This window comes from Balaenoptera acutorostrata, chromosome 11 (assembly GCF_949987535.1).
Source record: "Balaenoptera acutorostrata chromosome 11, mBalAcu1.1, whole genome shotgun sequence".
NCBI lineage: Eukaryota > Metazoa > Chordata > Mammalia > Artiodactyla > Balaenopteridae > Balaenoptera > Balaenoptera acutorostrata.
Window position 1 is genome coordinate 97,056,321 of NC_080074.1, and position 16,720 is coordinate 97,073,040.

Sequence of the window (16,720 nt, forward strand, 5' to 3'; positions counted from 1 at the left end):
GCCTTTAGGGACCAATGTCCCAAATCCAGTACATTGTAAATGGAATATTTTAGGAGCTACTATTCCTACACACAAATTCTGGCTCATGGGGCAGTCCGCTCGCAGTGTGCTTTTCCGTCATTAATCACATCTTTGTTATGTGATATCCACGTGAGTACTTCTCAGTAGAAGCCGCTTCATGCTCAAATGCTCAAAGCACACTAGAATAAAGCTCCGATTGTCCTGTTCAGTGATTCCAAGTCCCGGTTTGTCGCCACCTCAGGTCTCTAGTTTCCCAAAGTGTGTAATGTAGTTTCAAAACAAAGCTATTTTAATTAATCCAAATAAAAAATGCACGAAGTGTGTTAAGTTAAATCAACGGGGTCTTGCTCTTGCACTTCGCAAAGGGCGGTGAACCTCTGGTCTGTGCTGCCCGATACAGAACATACCTGTGAAGGGCATTTTAGCCTGCTCGCGCTCGTTACATTTACAAATGTAAATAGAAATAATAAGTAAATATAAGCACAGTGAAGTAATGAATGTTAGGAGCATTCAGGTGAGGGCTTTCAACGACAAACACACAGAGGGAGCTGAGCGCTTGACCACCTGAGTGTGATTTCTTTCTTAAAGTACCTGTAGCTTCTCTTTCCTAAGAGACGGCAGCGCCCTGCGTTTTAGATTCGTCACTTTTTAAAGAGCGGTTGTAATGCTCTCAAATCATTGTTGGCGTTTCTTCACGCTGGGGAGGCAGCTGGAAACAGCCCAAGGAGGCGGAAAAGGCTCTGCGCCTCGCTGGGGCGGCGAGGGGCTGGGGGGGGGAACACCCTGAAATACCTGTTGGGGCGCAGCGCTGAAGGCGCGCGGCCGAGCCCCGGCCCCGGGGGTCGGGGGTCGGGGAGATCAGGGGCCCCGGGGGTGGCCGGCGGGCGCGCGGGCGCAGAAGGAGGCCGCGGGGCCGCCTCCCCGGGCCGCCCGGCTCCTCCCAACGGCGCCCGCGGAACCTGTCCCGGAGCCGCCGGGCCCCGGAACGGAACGGGACCCGACCCCTCCCCGAGCGGCCGCGACCAGGCGCCGAGCCGCGCTCCGGGCTCGGGCGGGCGCACGGCCCCGCCCGGCGCCCACCGCCCTGCCCTCGCCTGTCTCCTCCTTTCCCCGGGGCTCCGCTGAGTTCATTCACTGGGATTGGTTTCAAGTGACGCCATCTCTTTATTTTTAAACCAATGACCTCATCCGCGCTTGAAGTTTCCTGACCAGCGACTCTTTCTCTTTCCCCCCAACCCCCCACCCCCCCAACCCCCCGCCTTTCCCCCTCTTTCTGGGTATCGCTGTTTGGGGGGCTCTGAACAGTTTTCAAACGACCACCATCACCTCTCCCAACCCCCTCCGCGTCCCCGCCGCCACCTCCACCTCCCAGGTTCCTCGCCCCTTTCGACAGTGTTTTTTCAAGGCTGATCGGGGGTGGGGGGTTAGAGAGAAAGAGCGAAGAAAAGTTGCAAACGGCTCCGCGCGTCCCGAGCCTCCCGCCCCCCCCCCCCGCCCCTCCGAGCAGGAGAAGATAATATAGCGAAAAGAAGAGGAGGAGGAGAGCGCGACGGGACGGACGCGAGCGGGAGCGCAGCCGCCCTCCCGGCTCCGTCGCGGCGCCTCGCGGGTCCGGGAGGCGAGGGGGCCCCGCGGGGAGACGCCGTGACGACTTTCGTTCCCCCCCGCCGAGGGAGCCGGGAGGTCGGCGGCCCCGAAAGTAAGTGGCCGCGCGGACGGCGGGGTGGGAGGCGCGGGGCCGGGCTCCCGCCGCGCCGGTAGCGTGGACGCTCGTCCGCGCGCCCCGCCGGCGCTGCCCTCCCGGCGGCCGGGCCCGGGGTCCAGGGCGGGGTGGGGGGCGCCCGCGGGCCGGAGCGGCGCGCGCGTGGGAAGCGGGGGCAGGGGGCCGCCCGGCGGGGGGGCCGGGGCGGGGGGCGGGGGCCTCGGGCCGGGCGGCCGGGTCCCGCCGCCGGGAGCCGCCGCCGACGCGGTCCCTTCGCGGGCGAAGCTGCTCACTTCCAGGCGCGACTGTTACACAACACGCCTGCCAAGTGGGGCCCCGGCCTGACGGTTCCCATTATCTCCAGCTCGCCTTTGGCGTAAGCCGCGCGGCCACCGGGGTGGTGACGGGGTTGCTTTCTTCAGTCAACTCGCTTTTCCTCCTGGGACCCCTGAGGCCCGGTGTTGGGGGCCCGGCCCGGTGCGCCAGTGACTTCTTTATTTACACCAGTCGTAAAACGTGAGAAAGGAAAAAGCCCAGGGAGACGACCGAAGGTCTGTGTTATCATGTGTAGCTTCACGGAATGAAACACAGGGGAGGAAGATATTGGTGCAAAACTGAAGTTTTCAGGTGCTGCTGGGTTTATTTCCTTAAAACGACAACAGCAGCAACCCGGTAATTAACTCGAGAAAATACAAGTAGATCTTAAAATGAATGGATCCTGCAAAATCCTAAGGAAGTGTATCAAACGTCAGCTGCAGAGATCCTAAATCAAGTCCTGGGTGCCTCGAATCGTTTGGAGAAAGCACACCTCCAACCAGCCTGTGATGAATAAAGTGGAGAGGAAAAACCTGTTACATAATCTCATTTGCCCTGGGGTTTGCAGTGCCGTCCCCTTGAATCAGGGGGAAGTGAGTTAAGATGCAGGGTTTTTAAACCTCTCTGAAGTTTTTATTTACCCAGTGCTCTGGCTGCCACTTCTGCTTTAAAAGATTGTAAGTAAATACTCTGCTCTTACAAGGGAACCAAACCTATCAAACCTGTTTAGAAAATGACCAGGTATGTTTCTTTCCTTTCTTTCCGGTGTGTGTGTGTGTGTGTGTGTGTGTGTGTGTGTGTGTGTGTGTGTGTGTGTGTGTGAAATTTACCATCCATGAAAGACCTTATGACTAGTATTTGGGGAACTTAGACTGTCAGAAAAATGCCTCTTTAAGCCACTCATCTTATGAGTGCACATAGGTGACAACTGTTTCCTCAAAGGATTTATATTATTCTGAAAAGAGATTTTTGAAGTCGAGGTAAATTTTTAAAAGAAGAAAAGAATTCTTACCAATTGAATTAGTCACTTGTGAATTATTTACCTTTCCTTGAGAATCATGTGTATTGGATAAACAGCTGGGGAGGCCGTAGTTAATTGAGACTTGTGGGATTCTGTGTTTGGTGAAGGCAGCAGCTTGGAGAAGGTAAATTAAAAAACTAAAAATTTGGGGCTTTGAATGGGGATTTTAGTCAAAATGTGACTAGGCACTGTGAAAGTTTTTTGTTTTTGTTTTTTAAGTAAAGTTCTGGAATTTAACTGAGTTTGATGACTGTGTGAAAGCTTGTTGTTAAAAAGGTTTTGGGGGGCGGTTAACATTTAACATCTTATGTAAAAACTTCACCTAAAAGACACCAGCCCAAAAGTTGGCTTTTAGGTAAAATAATTTGTACTTATCAAAGTTCTACATGGGGGGAAACAGTACAAATGAGTTTATTCTTAATTCTGCTGGTAATATGGTGACTAACATGAAAAAAAAATAGGTTCAAGCGCTATAAATGCGCATTTGAATGTAAAATAATTGAATAGCTGTAAAGTGAAAACAGTCATGTAAAATTGAGGATTAAGGATCTCTTTGACCAAAAGCTTAATGGCAGTAACTGAAAAGGGGGCAAAAGAGAAGATCCTGTTAACCTAGTTCTTTTCCTTTTTCTTAAACATTAGAAACTCATTTGTGGCAGTGAGGCTGAGATCAAGTCTGAGATTGGTGCACAGTGTAGGCTGGGGTCAGGAGAAGGGCCAGGGTTGATGTGTGAGTTTGTTTTGATGCTCTTTTCTATAAATGCCTGTATTGGGAATTTAATTCTATAGAGTTTTTGGCCTATGGGATTATATATTGATGAAGCTGACTTATATAGCTGTTCAAAATTAATGTTTTTCTAATTTTCAGCCAATCGTTATAGCCCACTAAATATAATTTGCTAGCATTACCAGTGTAATATATCCTAGAAACCCAACTTTTCCTGGAGTATCAAAAAAAAACGGAGTTTTCTATCCAGTGTTATTTGGACTGAAAATTTTACTAGACGTGTAATGTTTTTATAATGCTTTGCATTCTCAAGCAAATGGTACTTTAAATTAAAGAAGTAAATTAATATAGGGTAAGCTGATTTGGATCAGAAGCCCAAAAACAGGGAAGAAATAAATCAGGGGAAACAGAAACAAGATTTTATGACAGTTTTCAACAGATTGAAAAAACTAGTTAAAAAGGCTTCATAGGAAAAACCACAGTTGATGTTTGATTGGCTTTTTTAAAAAAATTAACTGTATCAAAATTTAAAACCAAGACAGATATCCACCATCATAAAAGAAAATGTTTCTAACGGTGGCTTAAGCAAAAATATAATTAAGAAAGTAAATCTTGCCCAAAGCCACATATGATATATTCCAAAGCCAGATGTCAAATTTTTTCTGATTATCTTGTGTTGTGGATAATCTGATATTTTTGTACATTTCATTTAGCCCAGATTGACCAAGGGTTGGTTGGCTTTGTGAAGGGATATAGGGTTCATAAAGTTTGGCCAGATTTAAAGAAGCAGGCTCAGGCTTTAAGAAGACGCCAGTCTCATACACAAACTGACTGAGAAGTTGGAAATGTAATCAAATAAATGACTGAAGGAAACAGGAGTGGCTCAGAAAGGAGGATCTGAGGCAGATTACCAAGGACAGGTACAAAGAAATAATAAAAGCTTGCCAGGGCTATGATCAGGGAAGAAGGAAATGGGATACATCTTGACATGAAAGGAAAAAGGCATAAAAAGAAAAAATACCCTCCAATACCTCAGCAACAGGAAGAGAGTGATGAAACTTTACCTCCATCTTGATTGGGGTTAGATACCTCATTGTAGGTATCACCAAAAAGTCACAAGATTTTTTTATTACATACAAAAATTAATCTTGGGGGAGGAGGATGGATAAAGTGCATTTTGAGCAGCTATAGTTGTGTATATGAGAATGTAAAGCTTGAAATTGCCAAAGATAAATTTAAAAAATAGAGGGGGACCCGCTGCAATTTCAATTGAGTTATTGGAAAGGGAGGGCTAGGTTACAAAAGGTTGAAACTCTTAACTGAATTGATTTCTGGATTGACTACAGATATGAATCAGTCAAACAGAGCATTTATTAGTGGTGTACTCTTTACACATCCTGAGATGGATACCAAAAGTTAGGGGCACGGGTCCCTGCCCAGAATGAGGATTATGAGAATTTTAAAGGAGCTATATACGTATGCAAAGGTAAACGATTATCAGACCGCTGGGAAGTGCCAAATTTATGGTATGAAGGAGAAAGAGACTGGAGGATTGCGGACCTAATCTTCACAGGGATAGTAGAGTTTGACCCTGGCCTCAAAGGCTGGTTAACATGAGTGTGGAGCAAAGGAAGTAGGGGAGGTGAAAGGGAGAGGCCATTCATCCATCCATCCCTTCATTCAGCAGATTCATTCAGATTTGTTCGGAACCTCTGCTGTGTGCTAGACACTGTTCTCCGAACCTGGAATAGAGTGGAAAATAAGATAAGGTTTCTGCCCTTATGGAATTTACATTCTAGTGGGAGAAGACAGAAGGGCAGTAAACAAGTAAACACTACATGGAAAATCTGATGTCAGAGAGTGATGTCTTGTGAAGATAGTAATGAACAGAGTAGAGGAAATTATAAAGTGCTCTTTATAGCCCCACTTATTCTGTGAATAACCTATTTTGCCTGTGATATCCTGGTGAATAATGTTAATGATTTAACTTTTTATTATTTATTTGCAGTCCAAACCAATTTGAATAGACGTCTACACATTAATTGACTTCATCTTTAACCAAGTTTTAAAAAGAAACCTACGTAATATTTTGTAGATTGAAGCATGCACGCTTTGAGTTTTTAACTCCTTGTTAACAATTTGTATGCAATTCTTCTGCTGTTATTTGCTAAGAACCTCATGTTTTTACAGTGAGGTTGATGTCATTCTTTACAGTTTACTTAGAGTTGTATGTGTTGGGCTGTATACTTAGGTAAGAGTCTCCATTAAGAACGATAATCACAATAGTGCTATAAAGTGAAGCTAAACTCCAAGGACAGTTTGTTTTCATGGTACCTTGTATGAGAGCGCACAAAACAAAAGATGTACAGAAACTACAAGTAAGCTCTTCAGCTCAGTTACCAGAAAATGGGGTCAAGGGTGACACCCCCTCCAGGCCTCGTCCACATGGTGCGGGAATCTGATGGTAAATTTGGGCTGTGTTGCGCTCCGTGTGGTTAATCATTCTCCTTACAGATTGATAGGGGAGTTAGTGGTCTCACCGGAAATATTATCTTAACCTTAGGATTTTTACTGTTTTTCTACAAGTAGTAGACCTGATACAAAAGTGTCAGTTCTGAAATGGGGAAGTCTGGACTCTGTAGCTGTCTGACTGCCAGGTTTTACTGTTGTTGTTGACAAGATGTCTTTTGTAGTGTCAGCTAAAAATTTCTTAGTGACTCTTTCATGTTTTTGGACACATTTATGAAGTACTTCTCAAGCATTTTTTAAGAAATGTGTTCTCTCGTTCTCCATTCTTTCTGTAGTTTTAAACTTGAAAAAAAAATTATAGGTGGAACTGAGGTAAAGGATTTTCAAAAAGGATTTATATTAAGTGTATGTGCCTATAGAGCCACATCTTGAAAATTTTTCTGTATGCACCTAACCAGTTTTCATCTACAATACATTCTGACACGCTTGGAATAAGCCTGTGGAAAATAAAACAATTTTCATAGGAAGTGGGAGATTCTTTAGCATTTCCTTGATTTCCTTCTAAACTAGATACTCCATTTAGAAAAGAATTAGTTGTAGTGATAAATGCTAGGGGTCTGTGATGTGTGTGATCAAAGCTAATGTGACGTGTACTCTTCAAACATATGTGGGAAGGACAGTAGAAATCAAATTTGTTTTAATGTCTGGGTGACGGGTGGGCTAAACTGCAGTTTACAGAAAAATATAAATATAAATTGTAATGGTATATGGCAAGGTAATTAGTATTAAATATCTCCATTCTTCCCCTTAAAATTAATAGGGAAAGTCACGTGTAGAGACATATATGCTGCTTATTGTTTAACTGTATAAATGACCAAAAAATATAACTCATGGGCTTCCCTGGTGGCGCAGTGGTTGAGAATCTGCCTGCTAATGCAGGGGACACGGGTTCGAGCCCTGGTCTGGGAAGATCCCACATGCCACGGAGCAGCTGGGCCCGTGAGCCACAACTACTGAGCCTGCGCGTCTGGAGCCTGTGCCCCGCAACGGGAGGGGCCGCGATAGTGAAAGGCCCGCGCACCGCGATGAAGAGCGGTCCCCGCACCGCGATGAAGAGTGGCCCCCACTTGCCGTAACCAGAGAAAGCCCTCGCACGAACCGAAGACCCAACACAGCCAAAAATAAATAAATAAATAAATAAAGTAGCTATAAAATTAAAAAAAAAAAAAAAAATAACTCATATCTTAGGATAGTGCCAAGTCGAGTTCACTTTTGACAAAGGTTTGCTGAGTAAATTGAATTCTCACAAATAGTTACTTTTGATGGTGGTTGCATTCTCTCTGTAGCTTAGAGCACTGATTTTTGAGCGTGGAGTTGAAGCCTGCAGGGGATTGCCTTCCAGCCTTGGGCACCCGGCTTGTTTAAGCTTTATGCTCACTCTGGGACCTGGACCCTGACCTCGCCTCCAGCCTGCCTGACCCTGGGGCTGACCTGACCTCATCTTTTCTGAAATGGCAGGTGGTGGTTTCTTACAATTTCTTCCCTTCCTCAGCAGCTGAGCTATGTCCTCTTCTGGTCACTTCTCAGAATACTCAGGTGTCCCCAGTCTGGCCTATTTTGTAGTGGGTTTCTCTTGTTATTTTTTTGTTGTTGTTTTCTTGGAGGAGAAGCACATTTCTCAGGAAAAATAGTTCTTGACTTTGTTTTATAAACTGTACATGGTATATAAAGCATGGTATTATTTCTTCTTCCTTCTCAGCTTTAGCTGATAGTCTTGTATTCACTTGTAAATTAACTGGTAAGAACGATATTTTGATGCTGCAAGACAACTGAAAACTAACAAAGACTTTTTTTTGGAGACAATCAGGAAATTAGAACATGGAATGTGTATTAGATGATACTTAAGAATTATAACTATGAAGTTTTTATCTATATTAATGGTATTGTGGTTATGTTAAAAAAAAATCCTCATCTGTTAAAGATACATATGGAAGTATTTCCAGGCAAAATGAAATGATGCCTATTATTTGTTTTTAAAAACTTCAGGATAGGCACAAACACACACAAATGGGAAATGAAACAATATTGACAAATTTTTGATAATTGTTGAGGGTACATTGGGGTTTGTTACTATTTTCTGTACTTTTGTGTGTATTTGGAAATATACATAATAGTTATTTAAAATACACACATTACCAATCATAACTGTAGAGGATGAAATTTGATACAGTAAAATTATGTGGTTGGACGTTTGAGCTAATTGACCAATCAAAAAACTCTCCCCTGTGCATTTTCTGTAAGTTCTATATTTAGTAAAAAAAAATTTTTAAATAGGGATAATTTTGTAGAAATATGGTCACAAGATTAAAACTCTTAACTCTGAGATCTTATAATAATAATACACCTGTAATTTATAAGTTGTTTTCACGTATTTTGTCTTTTATTCTCTGAACAGGACATGAATTACCCGTTTCACAGACGAGGAGACTAAGACCTTAGAGAGACTAATTTATCCAAATCCCAAAGCAAGTAAGAAGTGGCAGCGGACCTGGAGCTGAGACCTTCTGACTCATTCTCAGGTGCCCATTCTCTTATGTACACATACTTAAAAGCACTCTTTTTTGTGGTGTTAAAAACCAGAGGTTTTCTTACATTTTAGTGTCAGGACACTTTTGCATTCTTAAAAATTACTGGAACCCCAAAGATCTTTTGTTTATGTGGACTATATCTGTCAATATTTAGCATATTAGAAATGAAAACTGTGAAATGTTTAAAATACTTATTCACTTAAAAGTAACAAACAGATTAAAGGTTAACATAAATAACATATTTTAATGAAAAAGGTATTCCAAAACAAAAAATGTAGTGAGAGACGTGAGATGGTTTTACATTTTGCCACTCTCTCTAATGCATTGCTACATAGAAGGTAGCTGGATTTTCATAACTGCTTTTATATTGTCTGTTGTGACATGTTGCTTTGTTTGAAGTACATGAAGAAACCCCCAGCTATACACAGATACAGAGTAGCAAAAGGGTAGGGTATTTTAGTGTCTTTTTCATATAATTGTGAACATTCTTTGATATATCAAAACTCAGCAAGTGGTAGATTCTTAAGGGTTAGTTGCAGTGTTGAATCTGAAACCTTATCAATGAATTTTTTGTTCTCTGTAATGTAAAAATCTATTGGTCCACCTTGCACTTTGGATGGATCTTTGACCTGTGTGTGATTTTATAACATCATACATTGGTCATTTGAAAAATAACAGTTGACTGAGTTCTGCAGATCTTTCAAATGTTGACACATTTGATTACACAGTATTTAGCAAATCACATTCATTAATATGACCATTAATCTTATCCAAAAAGTCTTTAGGAATTGGGAAGCAGTCAAGATTTTGATATGCAGTTCAAGTTTTCCAAAATTCTGATTTTTTCTTGAAAGCTCAAATTTTATCATCAGCAGCAGATATTGTTAGTTTTTTTCCTTGAAGCATCAGGCTCACTTTATTTACTTTAGAGAAAATACCAGGTACCTAAGTCTAAATAATTATATACAACAGTAAGTTGTCTGCCAATCATTCTTATAGCAAAAATGGTATTCTATGGAAAAAGTGTATAGTTTAGCTCACAACTCAATTGCATAAATGCTTTTCCTCAAGACGGCCTATGTATTAGGTATGTAGAAATGCTTTTTCTACTTATTTGGTATGATGAACTGCTCACATTTCATCACACAGATTATTAAAAAGACCACGTTCTCAAGAGTGAGATTTAATAAAATTAATAAACTTTTACTATTTTATCAAAGGCATATGTGAAACTGGCTTTTTAAAAATGATTGCTAGTGAAGAATATAATTATTACTAGTAACGTTTTGTACCCTTGCCGTGATTCACGCTAAAGTGCCAGCAGTTTTGCCCTCCATTGCTTTTGTACCATCAGAGGAGATATCAACATGGTCGTTTCAGGGTAAATCATGAGATTCAAAAAGTTATTTAATACTTTGAGTAATTCAGCAGCACTTGTATTTGTTGCCAAGCATTCACATAAAAGAAGCCCTTCGATGATTAGTTGGCATGGATACTGGAATAATAAAAACAAAACAGTAAGTCCACCCATGTCTGCAGATTTGTCCGCTTATAAAGCAAGAGTACAGTGCTTAAGGAGAGGTATTAACTTGTAGATATTAACATTTAATTTGATGAGCTACTGCATCGTTGGAAGTGCCACTGCTGTGATTTCTTTTACTGGCCCTTCATCCAGCAGACATTCAGCAATGTCAGCCGTGCAAAGCTTTCTTAGTTTCTCAGCTATCTTGTGCACCGCTCCAACCCGTGCATTCTGATAACTTACCTTTATTATGCTTTTTCATTTCTAATTTGAAAACAATCTTTTGCTTCTGAAGAGCTCATCATGTCAAAATTTAAGACATTCCATTTCTTTTTCTTTAAACCCTCAATGAATTCATTGGATGATAATGAGGTAGTGGAGATTATAGCCGATATAACCAAAGATTGCTCTTGCTAGGAACATAGAAGTACTGAGAACACACTGAAAATTTCTGAAAACATGCATATTTATACCTTAAACTTGCTACCTTAGAACATTCTAAACAAGAATATACAAGCATATGTTTCCTTAGCTGTCAGAATGATACATTATCATCACACACTATGTATTCTCTGGATTCACTGTTGTGAAAAAGGCAGGTAACATCTTTGTATTACTAAAAAGAGTTTTGACATTGTGGATCCCCTGAAAAGGTCTCGGGGACCTCACACCGGGGGCATCTCTGGATCACACTTTGAAAATGCTGATGTAAACTGGTGCCCTGTCCTAACATATTTTTAGAGGAGTCTAACATAGACATCTGTATCAATAAAGTAATGTTTCCATCTTAGCTGATTAATTTGTCAGGAAGAGGGAAATATGTTAGTGTGTGGGAGGAGCCGTGTGGTCCGGAGATCATAGTGGTGGAAGGTGGTGTAACCTCAGAGAGTGGTGGGTAAAGGGTAGACAGAGGGTGGAGTTGGCAAAAGCGCTTTACAACTTAACAAAAAATGAGCATTTGTTCTCTCTGTGTTTTTTTTTTTAAGCGAAAAAAGCACCGGGTCTACATATATATATTCATACTCATTTGTATCTATGCTCAAAATCAGGGTACTCAGCCATTTTTTCCTTGTGTGACAGCAGGGGAGAGACGTTGGCACACCTGAGAGGAGAACAGATGTTCACGGCCGTTGTCCGTTTCTTCCAACCAGGGAGGCTGTGAACGGAGTAGACATTAGTGATCACGGGAGGTGCTGCAGGCAGAACTGGGCTGTGGGCAGAGATGGAGATGAGTGATGGGGGGCAGAGGAAGACTGTGGGGTGAACACAGGGAGAACGGGGCCCAGGGGCATACAGAGGTGGGTGCAACCGGAATCATGGAGATGAACGTATATTTGAAAGATTTCCATCAAAATACAGTTGAAATAACTATTGAAATAACTGTAGTGGGTAGTCTGACTTCGAATGTCTTACCAGTATTCAAATTCTATTATTATAACCTGTGCAGGAGAAAACAGCAATGCCATGAATTTGGTGTAGTGCTGGTAAGTCTCTAAGCTTCGGTTACAGGCATCAGTATGTGAAAATATTGATTGGGCCAGGTTTGGGGCTGCAAATTCAAGAATGAAATTTTAATATTTAATTTTTTACTAACAGGCAATTATGATTAAAGGAGGCAGAAGAATTTAGTTCAGATAGATATCATTCATCAGTTTGTTACTTATGTGGTACTCATTTCCAGAAAGGATTTGAGATGGCAGAAGGAAGAATCAAAGTCAGTAATCAAGAACAAACATGACTCTGAGTCATGTTTTTTTCCCTTATGTTTTATCTACTGATGACGTTTATTTTAATAGGGTCATATAGTTGAGGTACTGTAACTATAAAGTAATTAAACTGGTCTCTGTTAACTATGCAGGAGGCATATAATCTTGTCACTTTTTAGTTGCATATGTATAAGTACAGTATACATTTGTAATGGGAGTGCTTGGGCAGGAGAATCATAGCAGGGCACAGAAAAAATCTTTTTAAATTCAGTACTGCTTTCAGCTGTAGTTAACAGAAAGCCATGAGCAGAAGCTTAAACCATAAGCTGTTTATTATTATGCAGTTCACAGAAGTTCAGAGGTGGTCTAAGGAGGTCCAGCTGCTCAGCAGTGCCCTCAGGGCCCCAGGTTCTCTGCCATCTTTTGCATGTTCCCTTACTGCCACCAGGTCACAAAATGGCTGCCTCAGCTCTAAGCATCACATCCCTTTTCAAGGCAAGAAGGAGGAAGTAGAGCAAGCAGTCCCCATTCCTGTGCTTGCCTGACAGAGAACAAAATCTTTCCCAGAAGCTTCCATCCAGTTTTCGCTGAAGTCTCTTTTGCTTGAACTGTTTCACACAAGACCGCCTCCCTTCACAGGAGATACTGGGCAAATGAGTGTATGTACAAGGGGAACGGGTACCAGGTTTGGTGTAACGCACATCGTGTATCATTTCTTAGGCTTATGACACATTGCTTGCTGCCCAGGAAAAACTGGGACTCAGCCATTAGAGGGGCAGAAATGTCTCTTGGCTGGCTGGCTGTGTGTCTGTCACAAATATGCAGAAAGGAAAGCACAGAGTATTCAGTAGCTTGCTACATCAACTTTCCTTTAGTTCGGAGACTATTTTACGTGTGTCCTTCTTTCTTACACGTTCCCTTTTCTTTCTTATTTTAGTGGAAGGTTACACAGACCTGAATCCCAGTTAGTCGTAGAGCAAATTTAGAGACAGTTAGGTCTCAACTTCCTCAACTGTGAAATAAGAATATTGTATTAGATAATCCCTGAAGTACCTTCTGCTTCAAAAATTCTTATCTCTTCTTTTGTTCCTGTCTTTTGATCATTTCACATTTCTATCTTTTTAATCAAAAAAAGTAGACAGGGGAATTCCCTGGAGGTCCAGTGGTTAGGACTCCGCACTTCCACTGCTGGGGGCCCAGGATTGATCCCTGGTTGGGGAACTAAGATCCCACAAGCCACACGGTGCGGCCAAAAGAAAAAAGAAAAAAAAGCGGACAGGATTAGAGAGAGGATATAGAAGTGTTTGGTGTTTTATAGTCATCTTGATAGCTGGGCAGTGTCTCTAATAAAGATCTTGATGGTATAGAAGGTTGAAGCTTAAAATTAGGTTTTGGCTTTTTGGCAGTTAGGTAATATGATATTATTTATACCCCAAATTTCTATTGAAAGTGGAAAACTAATAGCATTTTTATTTTAATAGGGGAACATATACATATACGTGTACAGTCTGTAATCAAAATAGCCTCAGTACTGTGTTCTAAGAAAACGCCATCTGACCCAGCAGAGGAAGCATTTGAAGCACTGTTGGTTAAAACCTGGTAGAACACCACCTTTTGTTTACGGGGCATTTGTTCTTATTTGTTAATAGTGTTTGCATTGCATATTTGCCTTAGATAAAATTAGAGGACAGCTAAAGGAGAGTGATACCCTTCATGCGCTGTAACAACTGAACTTGAATGAGGCAGAACCTTTGATGTTTCAAACGTCTTGAAATGGGATTCTGCTTGTGTTTCAGAGAGAAGCGGTGATCTGGCTCCTCCTACAGAATCCGGTCAAGATTATATGAAGTCGGATATACAGTGAGTTGAAAATCATATTCCCAACTCTAACAAATTACCAAGCAATTACACTGCTTATAAAGGAGGCTGTTGAAATGTTAACCTAAAAAGGATTAGTCTTCTATCCAACAAAAATCTTATAGAAGGATGCCAATGCAGTTTATTGTGTTTTATCAGTATTGGGAGATCCTGGAGATAAACCTTATTAACTCTGGCATTCAAAGGGGCCAAAAGACATCTGCAGTTTGGAGTGTATTTTTAAGAATAAAATGGGTGTATGTATATGTATTTAACAGCTGTTTTAAATAGCTTAGGGGCAGCGTCTAATTTCATTACTGTAGAATATCCAAATAACAGAAACTTTTCCTTCTACTGAAACCCTTTTAACTATATAATTAAAGCAGTTGTTTTCATTTTTCATTCTGTGAGTGACTAAGAGCCTTGTTAATGTAAATATTCAGGAAGCTTGATTTTATAGCTTCTTGGTTTTATAACCAACAATAAAAATCATGTACAGTGGAAAACCCCTTCTTCTCTTGAATACGGTCCTAGCTGAAAGACAAACTCAAGCAATTTTTTCTGGCAAACGAATGACCTGTGTGGCAGGGTCTTAGATGCTGCCAGTGGCTGTCTCATTATAGAATGTAATTAACGTGATGTTAATTTAAGGCGACACAGTATTTGGTGGGGGGGTCGGATTTCCAAGTACCAAGTGTTAGGCAGCATGGTATCCACTTGCCAGGAAAAAGTAGTTTTATGCAAGTTCTTAATAAGAGTTATTGTGAAATCAGTGGAGATTTTTATTGTACAAATGACCTTAGTTCATTTATTACAGTGAGCACTTTAACTTCTGAGTCTGGTAGGCTTTTTTTCTGGACCAAAGATCCATTCTTTTTGCCAGTGGTCATCGGCATGTCACTGTCATCAGCATGAACAGGTATTACTGAGTGACGTCTAAGAGTGAGGTATTAGAAGGGACGCAAAGAAGTGTAGCCTGTGACCTTGGTCATCCAGGAGTTTATACTTGTTGCTAGCACCTCTTGATTATCTACTATTCACGGTTTAAGCAAATCACTATGAAACACGTTATTCTTTGCCCTAGGGGTTCTTCAGCCAGGGGTCCAGCACATCAGTCTCCACTCTCCTAGGCTGAGGGATGAAGTCACAGTCAGAAGTGGAGGTCAGTCCACCTGAAGTCCTCTCCTGGCCGTTTCCCCTTCTCACCTGTGACTGCAGAGCAGCCCTGCTCGCTGCACGTAGGAGCCGAGGGCTTGTTGGCTGCTACCGTAGGCTAGTTTAGGGGAAGGAAGACAGTGTCCTGGAGCAGTTCTCGGCCCTTTAGGTATGAAAGATTGGGAGGGACACAGCAAAAAGAGGGAAGAGATCTATTACCATTTTCTTTCTTTTCGTTTTTAAAAAAATTGTGGTTAAAAACAATGTAAAATTTATCATCGTAACCATATTCAAGCTACAGTTCAGTACTCTTAAGAATGTCCACAGTGTTGTGAAACAGATCTTTAGAACTTCTTACATCTTGCAGATCTGAAACTCTATACCCGTTAAACAACAGATCCCCTTTTCTCCCTCCCCCAGCTCTGGTAACCACCGTTCTATGTTCTGTTTCTATGAATTTGGCTATTTTAGATACCTCGTATAAGTGGAATCGTACGGCGTTTATCTTTTTGTGACTTACTTCACTTAGCATAATGTCCTCAAGGTTCATCCATGTTGTAACACGTAGCAGGATTTCCTTCCTTTTTAAAGCTGAATAATATTGTATTATTATTACTGTGTGTTTAATCACATTTTGTTCATCTGTTGATATTGGGGTGGCTATTGTGAATAATGGATGTACAAATATCTCCTGGAGACCCTGCTTTCAATTCTATTGGATAAATACCCAGAAGTGGAATACCTGGGTCATATGGTAATTCTATTTTTAATTTTTTGAGGAACTGCCATACTGTTTTATATAGCAGTTGTACCAATTCACAATCCCACCAAGAGTGGACAAAGGTTCTAATTTCTCCACATCCTTGCCAACACTTGTGATTTTCGTTTTTTTTGTTTTTGTTTTTTTTTAAATAATGGCCATTCTAAAGGTGTGAGGTGATAACTCATTGTGGTTTTGATTTGCATTTCTCTGGTGATTAGTAATGATGGGCATCTTTTCATCTCCTTGTTGGCCATTTGTGTATCATCTCTGGGGAAGTGTCTAAGTCCTTTGCCCATTTTTTGATCGGTTATTTAATTTTTTGTTGTTGACTTGTAAGATGCCATTTTCTCGTTAAAATATGAATTAGCAGAGTAGAACTGCTCCCAGATGAGGTGGGCTATAGTGCAGGATACAGAAATGCAGTGAGCAGAGCAGAGGAACTGCAGTAACTGCAGAGGAACTCCCCCATCTTTAGCCACTATCATTGCAGCTTGTTTAATTGAGGGCTTTTACTCCCAAAGAGGATTTGAAGCCTCATTCATCCTCCTCTTCCTATCCCTCCTCCTCCTTATTACCTATGAAACCAGGGGGGTGGACAAGATGATAACTGAGGTGTCTTCCAGATCTAAAATACCGAGTTTTGAGAGCATTGCCTTTTACCAACTGACCTCTAACATCTAAAGTTTCCTTGGAACCTCGGTAATACGTGACTCCTAGACTAAGAAGTCTTTGTTGATGGCTAGTAAGAGGTGCTCCACCAAAGTCCTATTGGATCTTTGGTTTGCTAACTTTTTATTTTATTTTTTAAATTTTTTCATGTATTTATTTATTTATTTATTTTTGGCTTCACTGGGTCTTCATTGCTGTGCGCAGG

The 16,720-nt window shown here is 41.4% G+C and overlaps 1 protein-coding gene across 9 annotated transcripts in view; it reads left to right on the top strand.

The window, feature by feature from the left end:
- Positions 1 to 1,065: 1,065 nt before the first annotated feature.
- Positions 1,066 to 16,720, top strand: part of DUSP16 (dual specificity phosphatase 16) — an 86,921-nt gene continuing 71,266 nt past the window's right edge. The window contains exons 1-4 of one of the 9 annotated variants that reach the window (XM_057556404.1): positions 1,066 to 1,720; positions 7,602 to 7,773; positions 8,711 to 8,834; positions 13,868 to 13,931. The gene's annotated coding sequence lies outside the window, so the exon portion shown is untranslated. Of the gene's footprint in view, positions 1,721 to 1,985; positions 2,275 to 2,298; positions 2,780 to 2,878; positions 3,184 to 7,601; positions 7,774 to 8,704; positions 8,835 to 13,867; positions 13,932 to 15,012; positions 15,091 to 15,123; positions 15,253 to 16,720 lie in introns of those variants that run through there. The other 8 variants (XM_057556406.1, XM_057556405.1, XM_057556403.1 and 5 more) reach the window with 8 other exon arrangements.